At 44.8% G+C, this 18,747-nt stretch overlaps 1 pseudogene; it reads left to right on the top strand.

The window, feature by feature from the left end:
• LOC135534138 (mothers against decapentaplegic homolog 6-like) overlaps positions 1-5,017 on the top strand; it is a 7,101-nt pseudogene extending 2,084 nt beyond the window's left edge.
• The last annotated feature ends 13,730 nt before the right edge of the window (positions 5,018-18,747 follow it).

Genomic DNA, 18,747 nt, shown 5'->3' with positions numbered 1-18,747 from the left:
TCCCTCTCTTCCCTCTCTCCCCCCTTCCTCCTCTTCTTCCCTCTCTTCCCCCTCTTCCCTCCTCTCTCCCCTCTCTTCCCCTCTCTTCCTCCTCTCTCTCCCCTCTATTTCCCTCTCTCCCCCTCTCTTTCCCCTCTTCCTCCTCTCTCCCCCTCTATTTCCCTCTCCCCCTCTCTTCCTCCTCTCTCCCCCTCTCTTTCCCTTTCTCCCCTATCTTTTCCTCTCTTCCTCCTCTCTTCCCCTCTCTCCCCCCTTTCCCCTCTCTTCCCCTTCCTCCTCCTCCCCCTTCCTCCTCACACCCCCCTTCCCCTCTTCCCTCTCTCCCCCTCTCTTCCTCCTCTCTCCCCTCTCTTCCCCCTCTCCTCCCCCCCTCTTCCTCCTCTCTCCCCCCTCCCCCCTCTCTTTCCCTCTCCCCCTCTCTTCCTCCTCTCTCTTCCTCCTCTTCCCCCTCTCCTCCCCCTCTTCTCCCTCTCTCCCCTCTCTTCCCTCTCCCCCCTCTCTTCCCCCTCTTCCCCCCTCTCTTCCCTCTCTCCCCTCTCTTCCTCTCCCTCTCCCTCTCTTCCTCCTCTCCCCCTCTCTTTCCCTCTCTTCCCCCTCTCTTCCCCCTCTTCTCCCCCTCTCTCCCACCCCTCTTCCTCCCCTTTCCCCTTCTTCCCCCTCTCTTTCCCCATCCCCCTCCCCCTCTCTTCCTCTCTTCCCCCTCTCTCCCCCTCCCTCTTCCCCTCTCCCCCCTTCCTCCTCTCCCCTCTCTCCCTCTCCCCTCTCTTCCCCCTCTCCCCCTTCTCCTCTTCCTCTCTCCTCTCTTCCCTTCTCTCCCTCTCTCTCCCCCTCTCCCCCCTCTCCCCTCTTCCCTCTCCCTCTCTCTCCCCCTCTCTCTCTCACAAGCTCTTATTGATGAGAGATGATCTGGTAAAGGGGAACACATGAGGTGTAATACATCTCTACATTGGATTAGGTCAGAAATGTTACACAGCACATAGCAAATGACATCAATCTACATGAGAGATATACCTGCACAGCACCTGTACAAATCCACTGACCTCAATGCACACGATGAACAGCTATATCCTGAAAGAAAGCCTGTGTGAAATGAATGGTAGTGAGAATGGCTGTACTGGGAACACGTTGCGTAGTTCAGAGTCAATATAACCCACTTGTGTGTCATGCATTCGATGCCAATGAAGGATTTGCACTGTTTCAGTTCCTGCAGGGGACTGGAGAAACACGTGACATTTAGACATGCATTTCTAATCAAATGTGTATTTTCCCATAGTGCTCCTTCCCCGTTCTCTGTATGAGTTGATCTGTGTTATTACAGGGACGAGTACAGGCTGTGTAACGTCTGTCTGATCCCGCTCCTGCTAGCAGCCTGTTCTGTTCCCTCTTATTGTGGAGCTGTAAAAAGTGCAGACCGCAGGAGCTGCCAGACTGGAATTACTAATGACACACGTGGGCCTCAGATGAGAAGCGCAATTTGAAAAACGGTGTGTGTGTTTGCACATGTTAAAGTTTGCACACAGAGTATGTCCACCAACGGAAAAGTCAAATGTCCACAGTGAAAACGTATAGCCCACACACTGCATCTCTCCGCACAGCTTCACCTTAAAGCAGCTTGTTAATAGGAAAGAGGGCTGTCATTAGGGCCCCAGAGATGGGGGCTAGCATGAGTATGAAAGGAATGGGGCCACAGGCACATGGGCTTTAAATCCTCTGTGTCAATAGAGTCTCTGGAGCAAAATAATGGCATCACTCTGTGTGGGAGTTAATGTGAGCTGATAGCATGAGGGCTGGGGGGTCAGGGGTTCGCGGGCTCGCGCTAGGTTGTCAGGGAGCTGAATGCTGCATAATCCCTCCCCCTCTGCCCCCCCCCCTCTCTCTCTCTCTCTCTCTCTCTCTCTCTTAATTAAATTAAATTCAGTTTGCTGTATTGGCATGATGTAACAATGTACATATTGCCGAAGCTTACTTTGGATATTTACAATATGAAAATAATAAGAATCAAAATTGTCAACGGGACGACAGTAACAACAACAACAACCAAGGGTCAAAATAACCATTTATTGAACAATAACAATAAGCATACAGTAGAAGACATGTGCAGGTTGATTGGTTTGTCAGACACTGTCCCTCATCTTATGGCAGGCAGCAATGTAGTGCGCTGCCAACCCACAGCTCTCTGCATCCTCCCCCAACAGGATACATGGACAGATTCTCTCTCTTCCTTTCTCTCTCTCTCTTGCTCTCTCTCCCTTTCTCTCTCTCCCTTCCTCTCTCTCTCCCTCCCTTTCTCTCTCTCTCCCTCCCTTTCTCTCTCTTGCCTCTCTCCCTTTTCTCTCTCTCTCTCTCTCCCTCCTTTTCTCTCTCTCCCTCCTTTTCTCTCTCCCTCTCTCTCTCCATCCTTTTATCTCTCCCTTTCTCCCTCTCTCACTCTCCCCCCCCCCTCTCGCCCTCTCCTTCTTTCTCCCTTTCTCTCTCACTCTTTCTCTCCTCTCCCTTCTCTCTCTCTCCCTTTCTCTTTCCCCTCCTTTCTCTCTCTCTCTCCCTTTCACTCTCTCTCTCTCTCTCTCTCTCTCCCTTCTCTCTCTCCCCTTTCCCTCTCTCTCCCTTTCTCTCTCTCTCCCTTTCTCTCTCTCTCTCTCTCTATATCTCTCTCTGTCTATCTCTCTCTCCCTTTCCCCTCTCCCTCCTTTCTCTCTCCCATCTCCCTTTCTCTCTCTCCCTCTCCCTTTCTCTCCCTTTCTCCTCTCTCTCCCCTTTCTCCCTTCTTCTCTCTCTCTCCTCCCTTTCTCTCTCTCTCTCCCTCTCTCTCCCTTTCCTCTCTCTCCCTTTCTCTCTCTCTCTCCTCTCTCTCTCTCTCTCTATCTCTCCCTTTCTTTCTCTCTCCCTTCTCTCTCTCTCTCTCGCCCCTTTCTCTCTCTCTCCCTTTCTCTCTCTCCCTTTCTTTCTCTCTCTCCCTTTCTTTCTCTCCCCTTTCTCTCTCTCTCCCTTTCTCTCTCGCTCTTTTTCTTTCTCCCTCTCTTAGCTTGTGGGGATAGGGGCTGTGAGATGGAGGAATGGGGGGCCTCCCATGCGGGCTCACCTGTCTGAAATGCGGAGGGGAGGGGTGTAGAGGGGAGGGGGAGCAGTAGTGGCAGTGGGGTATTGCCGGTCAAGATGACAGTTTTCCAGGGTTTTTAGAACTTACTATTAAAGGCTCATGGGAAACGAGGAACTATAAGGAACTTTACTAGAAGATGAGGAGTTTTTGTTTTTGTAAGTAGGATTGTTTTGTGTTGAAAATGTTACAGTTTCCATTTCCATCCACTAACCGTGACCACGCACTCTTGGTCCCTCTCCTAGGTCAATCAGTCTGGTCCCTCCTAGGTCAATCAGTCTGGTCCCTCTCCTAGGTCTATCAGTCTGGTCACTCTCCTTGGTCTAGCAGTCTGGTCCCTCTCCTTGGTCAATCAGTCTGGTCCCTCTCCTAGGTCAATCAGTCTGGTCTCTCTCCTCGGTCTATCAGTCTGGTCTCTCTCCTCGGTCAATCAGTCTGGTCCTCTCTCTCGGTCTATCAGTCTGGTCTCTCTCCCAAGTCTATCAGTCTGGTCCCTCTCCTCGGTCTATCAGTCAGGTCCCTCTCCTCGGTCTATCAGTCTGGTCCCTCTCCTCGGTCTATCAGTCTGGTCTCTCTCCCAAGTCTATCAGTCTGGTCCCTCTCTCGGTCTATCAGTCTGGTCTCTCTCCCGGTCTATCAGTCTGGTCTCTCTCCTCGGTCTATCAGTCTGGTCCCTCTCTCGGTCTATCAGTCTGGTCTCTCTCCTAAGTCTATCAGTCTGGTCAATGGACACATGTCTTTACTTGAAGTTAGTGACTGTAGTAAATCTAGCTTTAGTTAGTTCAGATATTCAGGGTAACTTTCACGCTCTTCCTCCCCACAAATTAATATAATTCATGTCAGCTTTATTGGCATGAAAAGTGAATGGGGTTACAACAATAATCAATGTTTCTCTTCTCCTTCTCAGCCCCCGGTACCTCCGTGGGCCTCGTCCTCCTGTGGCCGGGCGCTCCCACTGGTGCAGCGTAGCCTACTGGGAACAGCAGACGCGGGTCGGCCGCCCTACCCGGCCCACGAGCCCTCGCTTCAGCATCTTCTACGACCTACCACCAGGGCACGGGCCTCTGCCTGGGCCAACTCAACGCCGTTGCCAATGCTAGCAATGGTCACCGCTGCGACGGTCACCATGGCAACCGTAGTCACCGAGGCGGTGGTGGTGGCAGCAGCACGGGGCAGCTGTGTCCAGCGAACGCGCAGCAAAAATCGGCTACGGGATTGTCCTGAGCCAAGAACCTGACGGAGTGTGGATCTACAACCGTAGCCAGCACCCAGTGTTTGTCCACTCGCCCACCCTGGACCTGCCCAGCTCAGTGAGGGGACTGACGGTGAGGAGGGTGGATGCCTGGCTACTCACTCAAAGTCTTTGACTATGACAAGTCCAGTTGGATCCTGCAGCAGGGCATGGAGCCCCCTGTGGGGCTGAGGGCCCCTATGACCCCCACAGTGTGAGGAGGGGCTTCGCCAAGGGGCTGGGGCCCCTGCTACTCCAGACAGTTTGTCACCTCCTGCCCCTGCTGGGTGGAGGTGTTGCTCAATACCCACAGATAGCACACGGACTAGGAAGACAGACAGAGGGATGGATGGACAGGCATACACACGGATGGACAGACGGGGAAACACAAATACAGTACACGTATTTACTCACACAGGTGCTCACAGGTATATGTGTACACACAGACACACACACACACACACACACACACACAAACACACACACACACACTGACAGACAGACACACACACACACACACACACACACACAGATAGCTATCTCAACCAACTATCCCAAATATACTCTACCTAGATTTAATATAAAGTTTTATATATTATATGAAATATATTATACTTGTAAATACCAAGTCATTTTTACAATGCAATTATTTATGTATAGTGTAATGTGTATATGGGCTAAAATAAAACAAAAGGAACAGAATGATGCACTTTGGATTCTATATATGCCTCAATGCCTTTTGAAAGAGATATATCCTGCAGACAACATGACACACCCGGTTTTAGTTCTCATATTTTATCAATCACCTGAAAAAGTTATGCCATTCACACATTGACAATAAAGTACTCATTCTAAGGTGTTGGGCTTTCTTCAAACTTTGATTTAGTCTTTCGACTGATATTCTCTTGTGGTGTTTTGTGTATTGAGTTGAGATATGACGTGGCAGGGCACTAGAGTTGTCGAGGTCAAAGAGCATTCTCATCAGTTGTGGGATGAAAAACAACAGAGGTGTAGTGGATGATAAACACAAGTAAATGCATTTACCCTTTATGCTCAACAGTTCGTCAAAAAGCTTCAGTCATAGTCTTCCAATTAAATAGCTATGTTACTTCATTACCACCATCAGGATCAACCAAATGAGGTTCATTCACATCTGATTGGCTGTACCAAAGATCCAGAAGGCCCCTGAAGAAGGAGGGCACATCCACTGATCAGCTGCCAGCCTGGATGTGATGAGGGAAGTTTCCTTTGATAATTCCCAGTGATATTATTTGTGGGTCTAGAATTAAAGTACAACATAAAACCGAAAGCATCTGTCCTGACCAAACGAAGACGGTCCATGCAGCTACGTCTACATCAGTCGTAATGACCCAGAGAATACTTGGTATGGTCTATGTCAGATGTAATGACCCAGAGAATACTCTGGTAATGGGCTACATCAGACGTAATGACCCAGAGAATACTTCTGGTAATGGGCTACATCAGACGTAATGACCCAGAGAATACTTCTGGTAATGGTCTACATCAGACGTAATGACCCAGAGAATACTTCTGGTAATGGTCTATGTCAGATGTAATGACCCAGGGAATACTTCTGGTAATGGTCTACATCAGACGTAATGACCCAGAGAATACTTCTGGTAATGGTCTACATCAGACGTAATGACCCAGAGAATACTTCTGGTAATGGTCTACATCAGACGTAATGACCCAGAGAATACTTCTGGTAATGGTCTACATCAGACGTAATGACCCAGAGAATACTTCTGCAATGGTCTACATCAGACGTAATGACCCAGAGAATACTTCTGGTAATGGTCTACATCAGACGTAATGACCCAGAGAATACTTCTGGTAATGGTCTACATCAGACGTAATGACCCAGAGAATACTTCTGGTAATGGTCTACGCCAGACGTAATGACCCAGAGAATACTTCTGGTAATGGTCTACATCAGACGTAATGACCCAAAGAATACTTCTGGTAATGGTCTACATCAGACGTAATGACCCAGAGAATACTTCTGGTAATGGTCTACATCAGACGTAATGACCCAGAGAATACTTCTGGTAATGGTCTACATCAGACGTAATGACCCAGAGAATACTTCTGGTAATGGTCTACATCAGACGTAATGACCCAGAGAATACTTCTGGTAATGGTCTACATCAGACGTAATGACCCAGAGAATACTTCTGGTAATGGTCTACATCAGACGAATGACCCAGAGAATACTTCTACATCAGACGTAATGACCCAGAGAATACTTCTGGTAATGGTCTATGTCAGACGTAATGACCCAGAGAATACTTCTAGTAATGGGCTACGTCAGACGTAATGACCCAGAGAATACTTCTGGTAATGGCCTACGTCAGACGTAATGACCCAGAGAATACTTCTGGTAATGGGCTACGTCAGGGGGAAAAGATATATGTCACTGTCATTGAAGAACATGTGTCTTGGGTACATCATATATTTGTCTCTCAAGTCTGTAGAAAGTACAAACACCCCAGAAAGCATTGCTCCTCATAAACGGATTCTGCTCCCATGTGAGGAAATCAACCCCCCTCAACTCTATCCATGGGAGGAGAGCCCAATACCAATGGAAACAGACAGAGCGGGGTGGTGGTGAGAAGCTGACAACACATAGCTGGATGATTACACAACAAACCACAGTGGGCACATGGGCCCAGACCGCTCCAGTAGGAGAAAGCTCTGTGTTTATAACACAATGGCATCCTGTTTGAGTCTTTCAACAACACAAGTATTTGTGAAGCTCTCATATTTGGGTAAGAGAACGAGAGAGAATGACTGGCTGAAAAGCGAATGTAAGCAGTACGAATCGTGTCTTGAGACGTCTGTGCTTTTCTTCACTCTGGACAGGGACGGACATTTTGTTTTTTTGTCTCTGACGAAGATCTGAGCGCTGCGTTTTGAAAGCTGTAATTGGCTTTAAACTTGAAAAGTAAACGAGCTGACTATACTGCGTTTGTGGCACAGAACGAAGCAGAGACACACGCTCAACCATTGAAAGTGGTTTTTATATGTTGTTTTTGAATTTGCAGTATTAGACCTACAAAAAGGCTATTCATGGGCATTTGTGAAGTGGTTTTCACACTATTGTAAAGTATCACATAATAATAGTTTCTAGTTGAATGACTGGGATTCAAGGAACAGTAGCCCACGTGGTTAAATAAACAGACATGATCACATGAATGGTGCCGTACCATATGATACATGTAATCAAGAGGAACCTTATGCAAACGTTTGTAGCTATATGTGTTCCGGGACATGATGGGTCTGTTAACATTTTCACAGCACGCCATTTTCCAACCTTGTGATCAAGACCCAGGGCATTCTTGCTGCCCCAAAATTCCAAGGAATATTCACGTCTGTCTCCATCTCCTGCCTAGTTGCTCCAAGCCAAGTGTGGTCTGTGGTGGTGGGATAGAAGAGCCGATGGTGAAGGAAGTTGGCAGTGGCCCGGGGGAATAGCGGCTCCACCATCCAAAATCCACCATCTTGTCTTCCATCTCATTTGGGTTGTATTCATTAGGCAAACAGAAGAAAAGTGACTGAATCAGTGAAGGACTCTGAACTCTGTTGCAAAACGTTTTGCTTCGGTGTGCCCTAATGAATACAACTCTGGTCTCCGTCTGAAAACACTGCTCCTGACTTATCACCTCTCGTTGTTTTCCTTTGTCAGGATTCAAAGACACGAGGAGCACGTTACATAAACCCCCAGCTCCTTTCAGAGGAAGAGACCCTTGGCTTGGGAAGAGGCTTGTGAGGGCTGTGTTGTGCTGCTGACCCCACGTTGAACTCAGAATGAAGTGGGCTAATTCAAGGGTAGTGAAGTGGGACTCCATGATCTGTGTAAATAGAACACACATCCGAATCTTGTCCCAGGTAGCAGGTAAACATGTCTGCATTCAGATGTAGGATCTTAATCTGATCACCCTTTATGGGAGAACCTTCCTACAGTGCAACAAAAGTAAACGTCTAGTGTATTTGAGGTTATGAAAAGACTTGTGAAGTTTGTCATTTCCACTTAGAAATTTCAGACTTGATTTTTCCCTACGAGAAATGTATCAAAACCAGACAAAAAGGTCCATTAATTATAATCCCACATAATAATTCACATTTCTTGTTGCTGCAGGATTATTTTCCTCCAGTAGCAAACTGGCTCAAATTAAGATCCTTCATCTGTAGTTGAAGTTTAGTCATGAAAACATTATTGATGATCAATAGATGTAATGGTGGATAATCACCTTTTAGGAGTAAGGATATAGTATTATATTATATCTACAATGTACAGTGTGGCTGGTCTGGGACCTGTGCCGAGATAACGCATTATGTTGATGTCAAAATCAAATCAAATTTTATTTTGTCACATACACATGGTTAGCAGATGTTAATGCGAGTGTAGCGAAATGCTTGTGCTTCTAGTTCGACAATGCAGTAATAACCAACAAGTAATCTAACTAACAATTCCAAAACTACTGTCTTATACACAAGTGTAAGGGGATAAAGAATATGTACATAAGGATATATGAATGAGTGATGGTACAGAGCAGCATAGGCACGATACAGTAGATGGTATCGAGTACAGTATGTAAACAAAGTATGAGTATGTAAACAAAGTGGCATAGTTAAAGTGGCTAGTGATACATGTATTACATAAGGATGCAGTCGATGATATAGAGTACAGTATATACGTATGCATATGAGAAGAATAATGTAGGGTAAGTAACATTATATAATGTAGCATTGTTTAAAGTCGCTAGTGATATATTTACATCATTTCCCATCAATTCCCATTATTAAAGTGGCTGGAGTTGAGTCAGTGTGTTGGCAGCAGCCACTCAATGTTAGTGGTGGCTGTTTAACAGCTTGATGGCCTTGAGATAGAAGCTGTTTTTCAGTCTCTCGGTCCCAGCTTTGATGCACCTGTACTGACCTCGCCTTCTGGATGATGGCGGGGTGAACAGGCAGTGGCTCGGTGGTTGATGTCCTTGATGATCTTTATGGCCTTCCTGTAACATCGGGTGGTGTAGGTGTCCTAGAGGGCAGGTAGTTTGCCCCTCGGTGATGCGTTGTGCAGACCTCACTACCTCTGGAGAGCCTTACGGTTGAGGGCGGAGCAGTTGCCATACCAGGCGGTGATACAGCCCGCCAGGATGCTCTCGATTGTGCATCTGTAGAAGTTTGTGAGTGCTTTTGGTGACAATGTTCTCTTCAGCCTCCTGAGGTTGAAGAGGCGCGCTGCGCCTTCTTCACGATGCTGTCTGTGTGAGTGGACCAATTCAGTTTGTCTGTGATGTGTATGTCGAGGAACTTAAACTTGCTACTCTCTCCACTACTGTTCCATCGATGCGGATAGGAGGGTGTTCCCTCTGCTGTTTCCTGAAGTCCACAATCATCTCCTTAGTTTTGTTGACGTTGAGTGTGAGGTTATTTTCCTGACACCACACTCCGAGGGCCCTCACCTCCTCCCTGTAGGCCGTCTCGTCGTTGTTGGTAATCAAGCCTACCACTGTTGTGTCGTCCGCAAACCTGATGATTGAGTTGGAGGCGCAAGCGTGGCCACGCAGTCGTGGTGATAATTGAAACAATTTAGTGATAACAATACCTCAATAAGTGTTTTTATTACCATAATTGGCTTCAAAGCTGCAATTGACTTTAGAATGCAGGTAACCCTCTTTATCGAGTGAAAGTGGAGAAGTTTAAACACAGGTTCACATCAAGATGTACCAGTCGACAGCGTTTCCTTCTGTACATTTCGGCTTGCTGTAAAAGATGATTGATTTATGCTCTGGTAAATACACAAATGATGTGGGAGGGAGGTCACCACCGTGGGAACTGAAACTGACTTCAATTTGAATACGGTCCTACCTAGCTATTTTCCCACCAAACTTGATTCTAACAGAAACTCATATTTTAAATGGCAACGATAAATATCCCAATAAACAAAAAGTATGTTTTTTACATCAATACTTTCTGTCATTGAAACTGGTCACAACGCTCAGGGACGTTGAGTCTGAATAGGAGGTGTTGATGTGAAAAGCGCCATATGCTTTTTGTTAATCGGGATATTTATCGTTGCCATTTAAAATATTGGTTGTCTGTAAAGCTCGTCGCCATTGGACTCTGGAGCAGTGGAAACGCGTTCTCTGGAGTGATGAATCACGCTTCACCATCTGGCAGTGCGACGGACCAATCTGGGTTTGGCGGATGCCAGGAGAACGCTACCTGTCCGACTGCATAGTGCCAACTGTAAAGTTCGGGTGGAGGAGGAATAATGGTCTGGGGCTGTTTTTCATGGTTCAGGACCCTTTGGTTCCAGTGAAGGGAAATATTAACGCTTCAGCATGACAATGCCTCCGTGCACAAAGTGAGGTCCATACAGAAATGGTTCGTCGAGATCGATGTGGAAGAACTTGACTGGTCTGCACAGAGGCTCAGCACACTGCTGCTGAGAGAGAAGGTTGCGTTTCCCCCATGTCTCTGTCTCCATTTAATTACACTGAGGCTGACAGACATGGTGCTTAAAGACACAAAACAAAAAGACAGGGTCAGAAATAAACAGCACTGCAGTCATTCATTGAGGGCGCGCCACAGACACAGTCCCTACAGTTTACTATACATCATGACTTGTATTCAGATCACAGGAGATTGGTGACACTTCATTGGAGAGAACGGGCTCGCTCTATTGACTGGAGCGGAGTCAGTGGAATGATAACAAATCCATCAAACACCTTCCGCTTGCTCCATTCTGGACGTTATTATGAGTCGCTCTCCGCCAGCAGCCTCCTGTGATTCAGATACTTCAACTCTGACCAGCTTGAAGCATGATTCAGTATGATTCAGTATGATTCAGTATGATTCAGGGGATACTTCAACTCTGACCAGCTTGAAGCATGATTCAGCATGATTCAGTATGATTCAGTATGATTCAGATACTTCAACTCTGACCAGCTTGAAGCATGATTCAGTATGATTCAGTATGATTCAGTATGATTCAGATACTTCAACTCTGACCAGCTTGAAGCATGATTCAGCATGATTCAGTATGATTCAGTATGATTCAGATACTTCAACTCTGACCAGCTTGAAGCATGATTCAGCATGATTCAGTATGATTCAGTATGATTCAGTATGATTCAGTATGATTCAGATACTTCAACTCTGACCAGCTTGAAGCATGATTTAGTATGATTCAGTATGATTCAGTATGATTCAGTATGATTCAGATACTTCAACTCCTGACAAGCTTGAAGCATGATTCAGTATGATTCAGATACTTCAACTCTGACCAGCTTGAAGCATGATTTAGTATGATTCAGTATGATTCAGTATGATTCAGTATGATTCAGATACTTCAACTCTGACAAGCTTGAAGCATGATTCAGTATGATTCAGATACTTCAACTCTGACCAGCTTGAAGCATGATTCAGTATGATTCAGTATGATTCAGTATGATTCAGTATGATTCAGTATGATTCAGTATGATTCAGTATGATTCAGATACTTCAACTCTGGACAAGCTTGAAGCATGATTCAGTATGATTCAGATACTTCAACTCTGACAAGCTTGAAGCAGTGTCTCAATGTCCTGCAGAAATATGACAGACCCGATAGCTTTTTCACTGACCCCTAGTCAGTGTCTCAATGTCCCCTGCAGAAATATGACAGACCCAATAGTTTTTTTTACTGATTCCACATCAGTGTCTCAATGTCCTCAGTCTCTTAAAGAGGGGAAATAGGAGACTTTGTAAAGGCACAAGGATGTACCAGTTGACTGTGCATTAAAAGCCCAGGGTTTGACACTGTTCTCTTCGGATCCAATGGACCTGCAGAGAAAACCACCACTGAATAGGTACATGGAGTTACTGTTTGATTACGGGTTGTTTCGCGATGCAACAATGCATGTTCAGATCACAGGAGGTTGGTGGCACCTTAATTGGGGAGGACGGGCTTGTGGTAATGGTATCAGTGGAATGGTATCAACTACATCAAACACATGGTTTCCATGGTTTCCAGGTGTTTGATGCCGTTCCATTCGCTCCGTTCCAGACATTATTATGAGCCGCCCCTCCCCTCAGCAGCCTCCCCTGGTTCAGATACAGACACATCCTGGCCAGCCTCACTACATTAAGGATAGCTTCTTGTAGCCTACAGGACATGCTTCAAGCTTGTCAGAGTTGAAGTATCTGAATCATACTGAATCATGCGTCAAACTTGTCAGAGTTGAAGTATCTGAATCATACTGAATCATACTGAATCATACTGAATCATGCTTCAAGCTTGTCAGAGTTGAAGTATCTGAATCATACTGAATCATGCTTTTAAGCTTGTCAGAGTTGAAGTATCTGAATCATACTGAATCATACTGAATCATACTGAATCATACTGAATCATGCGTCAAGCTTGTCAGAGTTGAAGTATCTGAATCATACTGAATCATACTGAATCATACTGAATCATGCGCCAAGCTTGTCAGAGTTGAAGTATCTGAATCATACTGAATCATACTGAATCATGTCAAGCTTGTCAGAGTTGAAGTATCTGAATCATACTGAATTATACTGAATCATGCTTCAAGCTTGTCAGAGTTAAAGTATCTGAATCATACTAAATCATACTGAATCATGCTTAAAGCTTGTCAGAGAAGTATCTGAATCATACTGAATCATATGCGTCAAGCTTGTCAGAGTTGAAGTATCTGAATCATACTGAATCATACTGAATCATACTGAATCATACTGAATCATGTCAAGCTTGTCAGAGTTGAAGTATCTGAATCATACTGAATCATAATGAATCATGCTTCAAGCTGGTCAGAGTTGAAGTATCTGAATCATATTGAATCATACTGAATCATGCTTCAAGCTGGTCAGAGTTGAAGTATCTGATACTGAATCATACTGAATCATGGTCAAGCTTGTCAGAGTTGAAGTATCTGAATCATACTGAATCATGCTTCAAGCTTGTCAGAGTTGAAGTATCTGAATCATACTGAATCATACTGAATCATACTGAATCATGCTTCAAGCTGGTCAGAGTTGAAGTATCTGAATCACAGGAGGCTGCTGACGGGAGAACGACTCATAATAACGTCCAGAACGGAGCAAACGGAAGGTGTTTGATGGATTTGTTATCATTCCACTGACTCCACTCCAGTCAATAGAACGAGCCTGCTCTTCCAATGAAGGTGTCACCAATCTCCTGTGATCTGAATACAAGTCAACGATGTATAGTAAACTGTAGGGACTGTGTCTGTGACGCCTCAATGAATGACTGCAGTGCTGTTTATTTCTGACCCTGTCTTTTTGTTTTGTGTCTTTAAGCACCATGTCTGTCAGCCTCAGTGTAATTAAATGGAGACAGAGAGACATGGGGGAAACGCAGCCTTCTCTCTCAACAGCAGTCAGCCTCAGCCTGTACTGCCTGGAGGTGCTCCTCTTGAACCTCGGCCAAGGCTCTTTGTCTCCTTTTAACACTTTGCATTGCAGTGTTTCTCGTCCAATTAACCTCCGCTACGGGGACGAGTAGGTTTCATTGAGATAGATTGACACACATTGATAGAATGACACACATTGATAGAATGACACACATTGAGATAGAAAGACACACAATGAGATAGAATGACACAATGAGATAGAATTACACACATTGAGATAGAATGACACACATTGAGATAGAATTACACACATTGAGATAGAATTACACACATTGAGATAGAAATACACACATTGAGATAGAATGACACACAATGAGATAGAATTACACACATTGAGATAGAATGACACACATTGAGATAGAATGACACACAATGAGATAGAAATACACACATAGAGATAGAAATACACACATTGAGATAGAATGACACACAATGAGATAGAATTACACACATTGTGATAGAATTACACACATTGAGATAGAAATACACACACACACACACACACACACACACACACACACACACATTGAGAAGGTTTCTCTCTGTCTGTGTCTGTCTGTCTGTCTGTCTGTCTGTCTGTCTGTCTGTCTGTCTGTCTGTCTGTCTGTCTGTCTGTCTGTCTGTCTGTCTGTCTGTCTGTCTGTCTGTCTGTCTGTCTGTCAGTCAGTCAGTCAGTCAGTCAGTCAGTCAGTCAGTTTATCTATCTATCCACAGTGTCTTAGTTCACTAAAGGCCCTGTAGAGGCTGGGACAAATCCAAAATGAGGACATGAGAGTAGATGTGTCACCGCTACTCTGGTCCTAGTCACACCCTTTTAGTTAATGGGCTGCTGTGTAATGACACAATGTGTCATTTGCAGTGCATGCAATGTTGAAACATGATGTCACCATATTTTTTTCATGTGCTTTCCCTGTGCTTAAACTGTAGGTTTAAAATATTAGTCACATATTTAGTTCATCTAAAGTCCTTCACAACATGGACTTCAGTGTAGATCTTGTTGGAGTATTCTGAGAAGAACAAATTCCCCATCCATTACAGTCATTCATTTGAACTATCCAATAGCTCTGTCCCTCTCAACGGGATGCTTTGTGCTGTTAAAACACCACATTACAAAACTCACATTTACCCAAGATGTCGGTGCAAACACAACATGACCAATGTACTGCAGCTTTTTATTTTCTTCAAGCTCCTTAATGGTTTCCATATTGCCAGTCTAAATGGATACAGGAAATGCTGTCACACCACTTTGCTTTCCAAACTTCCAGAATGAGGTTTTGGCTCTGGGTGATGTCTGTGTGGTGGATTCCAGCTCTGTGGATTCCATCTCCTCCCAGAGAGTTTGGTCTCTCCCTAATGTGACCCTGCTCACATCTCCTCCCAGAGAGTTTGGTCTCTCCCTAATCTGACCCTGCTCACATCTCCTCCCTGAGAGTTTGGTCTCTCCCTAATGTGACCCTGCTCACATCTCCTCCCAGAGAGTTTTGACTCTCCCTAATCTTACCCTGCTCACATCTCCTCCCAGAGAGTTTGGTCTCTCCCTAATCTGACCCTGCTCACATCTCCTCCCAGAGAGTTTTGACTCTCCCTACTCTTACCCTGCTCACATCTCCTCCCTGAGAGTTTGGTCTCTCCCTAATGTGACCCTGCTCACATCTCCTCCCAGAGAGTTTGGTCTCTCCCTAATGTGACCCTGCTCACATCTCCTCCCTGAGAGTTTGGTCTCTCCCTAATGTGACCGTGCTCACATCTCCTCCCAGAGAGTTTGGTCTCTCCCTAATGTGACCCTGCTCACATCTCCTCCCTGAGAGTTTGGTCTCTCCCTAATCTGACCCTGCTCACATCTCCTCCCAGAGAGTTTTGTCTCTCCCTAATCTGACCCTGCTCACATCTCCTCCCTGAGAGTTTGGTCTCTCCCTAATGTGACCCTGCTCACATCTCCTCCCAGAGAGTTTTGTCTCTCCCTAATCTGACCCTGCTCACATCTCCTCCCTGAGAGTTTGGTCTCTCCCTAATCTGACCCTGCTCACATCTCCTCCCTGAGAGTTTGGTCTCTCCCTAATCTGACCCTGCTCACATCTCCTCCTGAGAGTTTGGTCTCTCCCTAATCTGACCCTGCTCACATCTCCTCCCTGAGAGTTTGGTCTCTCCCTAATCTGACCCTGCTCACATCTCCTCCCTGAGAGTTTGGTCTCTCCCTAATCTGACCCTGCTCACATCTCCTCCCAGAGAGTTTGGTCTCTCCCTAATCTGACCCTGCTCACATCTCCTCCCTGAGAGTTTGGTCTCTCCCTAATCTGACCCTGCTCACATCTCCTCCCTGAGAGTTTGGTCTCTCCCTAATCTGACCCTGCTCACATCTCCTCCTGAGAGTTTGGTCTCTCCCTAATCTGACCCTGCTCACATCTCCTCCCAGAGAGTTTGGTCTCTCCCTAATCTGACCCTGCTCACATCTCCTCCCTGAGTGTTTGGTCTCTCTCTAGTGCTGATTTTGGTGCGGCAGGTAGCCTAGTGGTCAGAGCGTTGGACAAGCAACTGAAAGGTTGCAAGATTGAACCCTGAGCTGACAAGGTAAAAATATGTTGTTCTGCCCTGAACAAGACAGTTAACCCACTGTTCCGAGGCCGTCACTGAAAATAGGAATTTATTCTTAACTGACTTGCCTGGTTAAATCAAGGTAAAATAAAATATGTCAGGACTCCATTCCCCCGCTGCTGCCAGCTCTAGTCATCTCACATCTAGACTACACTCTGTGTGAGCGGAACTATTTTCACTGTTCATTCCATCTTCAGCCACATGTTACGAAGCACCACACACATCTGTCACAAGATATACAAAACACTGTCCACCTTATGTTCTGGGTTCCAATGGGAAGTCCTGTGTTAGCAACACAATGTGAAGTCCTGTGATAGTAACACAATGTGAAGTCCTGTGATAGTAACACAATGTGAAGTCCTGTGATAGTAACACAATGTGAAGTCCTGTAACAGTTGTTAGTAACACAATGTGAAGTCCTGTGATAGTAACACAATGTGAAGTCCTGTGTTAGTAACACAATGTGAAGTCCTGTGATAGTAACACAATGTGAAGTCCTGTAACAGTTGTTAGTAACACAATGTGAAGTCCTGTGATAGTAACACAATGTGAAGTCCTGTGTTAGTAACACAATGTGAAGTCCTGTAACAGTTGTTAGTAACACAATGTGAGGTCCTGTAACAGTTGTTAGTAACACAATGTGAAGTCCTGTAACAGTTGTTAGTAACACAATGTGAAGTCCTGTAACAGTTGTTAGTAACACAATGTGAGGTCCTGTAACAGTTGTTAGTAACACAATGTGAAGTCCTGTAACAGTTGTTAGTAACACAATGTGAAGTCCTGTGATAGTAACACAATGTGAGGTCCTGTGATAGTAACACAATGTGAAGTCCTGTGATAGTAACACAATGTGAAGTCCTGTAACAGTTGTTAGTAACACAATGTGAGGTCCTGTAACAGTTGTTAGTAACACAATGTGAAGTCCTGTGATAGTAACACAATGTGAAGTCCTGTAACAGTTGTTAGTAACACAATGTGAAGTCCTGTAACAGTTGTTAGTAACACAATGTGAAGTCCTGTGATAGTAACACAATGTGAAGTCCTGTGATAGTAACACAATGTGAAGTCCTGTGATAGTAACACAATGTGAAGTCCTGTGATAGTAACACAATGTGAAGTCCTGTGTTATGACACAATGTGAAGTCCTGTGATAGTAACACAATGTGAAGTCCTGTGATAGCAACACAATGTGAAGTCCTGTGATAGTAACACAATGTGAAGTCCTGTGATAGTAACACAATGTGAAGTCCTGTGATAGTAACACAATGTGAAGTCCTGTGTTAGTAACACAATGTGAAGTCCTGTGATAGTAACACAATGTGAAGTCCTGTAACAGTTGTTAGTAACACAATGTGAGGTCCTGTAACAGTTGTTAGTAACACAATGTGAAGTCCTGTGATAGTAACACAATGTGAAGTCCTGTAACAGTTGTTAGTAACACAATGTGAAGTCCTGTGATAGTAACACAATGTGAAGTCCTGTGATAGTAACACAATGTGAAGTCCTGTGATAGTAACACAATGTGAAGTCCTGTGATAGTAACACAATGTGAAGTCCTGTGTTATGACACAATGTGAAGTCCTGTAACAGTTGTTAGTAACACAATGTGAGGTCCTGTAACAGTTGTTAGTAACACAATGTGAAGTCCTGTGATAGTAACACAATGTGAAGTCCTGTAACAGTTGTTAGTAACACAATGTGAAGTCCTGTAACAGTTGTTAGTAACACAATGTGAAGTCCTGTGATAGTAACACAATGTGAAGTCCTGTGATAGTAACACAATGTGAAGTCCTGTGATATTAACACAATGTGAAGTCCTGTGATAGTAACACAATGTGAAGTCCTGTGATAGTAACACAATGTGAAGTCCTGTGATAGTAACACAATGTGAAGTCCTGTGATAGTAACACAATGTGAAGTCCTGTGTTATGACACAATGTGAAGTCCTGTGATAGTAACACAATGTGAAGTCCTGTGATAGCAACACAATGTGAAGTCCTGTGATAGTAACACAATGTGAAGTCCTGTGATAGTAACACAATGTGAAGTCCTGTGATAGTAACACAATGTGAAGTCCTGTGATAGTAACACAATGTGAAGTCCTGTGATAGTAACACAATGTGAAGTCCTGTGATAGTAACACAATGTGAGGTCCTGTGATAGTAACACAATGTGAAGTCCTGTGATAGTAACACAATGTGAAGTCCTGTAACAGTTGTTAGTAACACAATGTGAGGTCCTGTAACAGTTGTTAGTAACACAATGTGAAGTCCTGTGATAGTAACACAATGTGAAGTCCTGTAACAGTTGTTAGTAACACAATGTGAAGTCCTGTAACAGTTGTTAGTAACACAATGTGAAGTCCT

Source organism: Oncorhynchus masou, unplaced genomic scaffold (genome assembly GCF_036934945.1).
Source record: "Oncorhynchus masou masou isolate Uvic2021 unplaced genomic scaffold, UVic_Omas_1.1 unplaced_scaffold_3063, whole genome shotgun sequence".
In the NCBI taxonomy this organism is placed as follows: Eukaryota; Metazoa; Chordata; class Actinopteri; order Salmoniformes; family Salmonidae; genus Oncorhynchus; species Oncorhynchus masou.
Note: the sequence above shows the minus strand (reverse complement) of the source record. Positions and strands in the feature narration are given on the sequence as shown.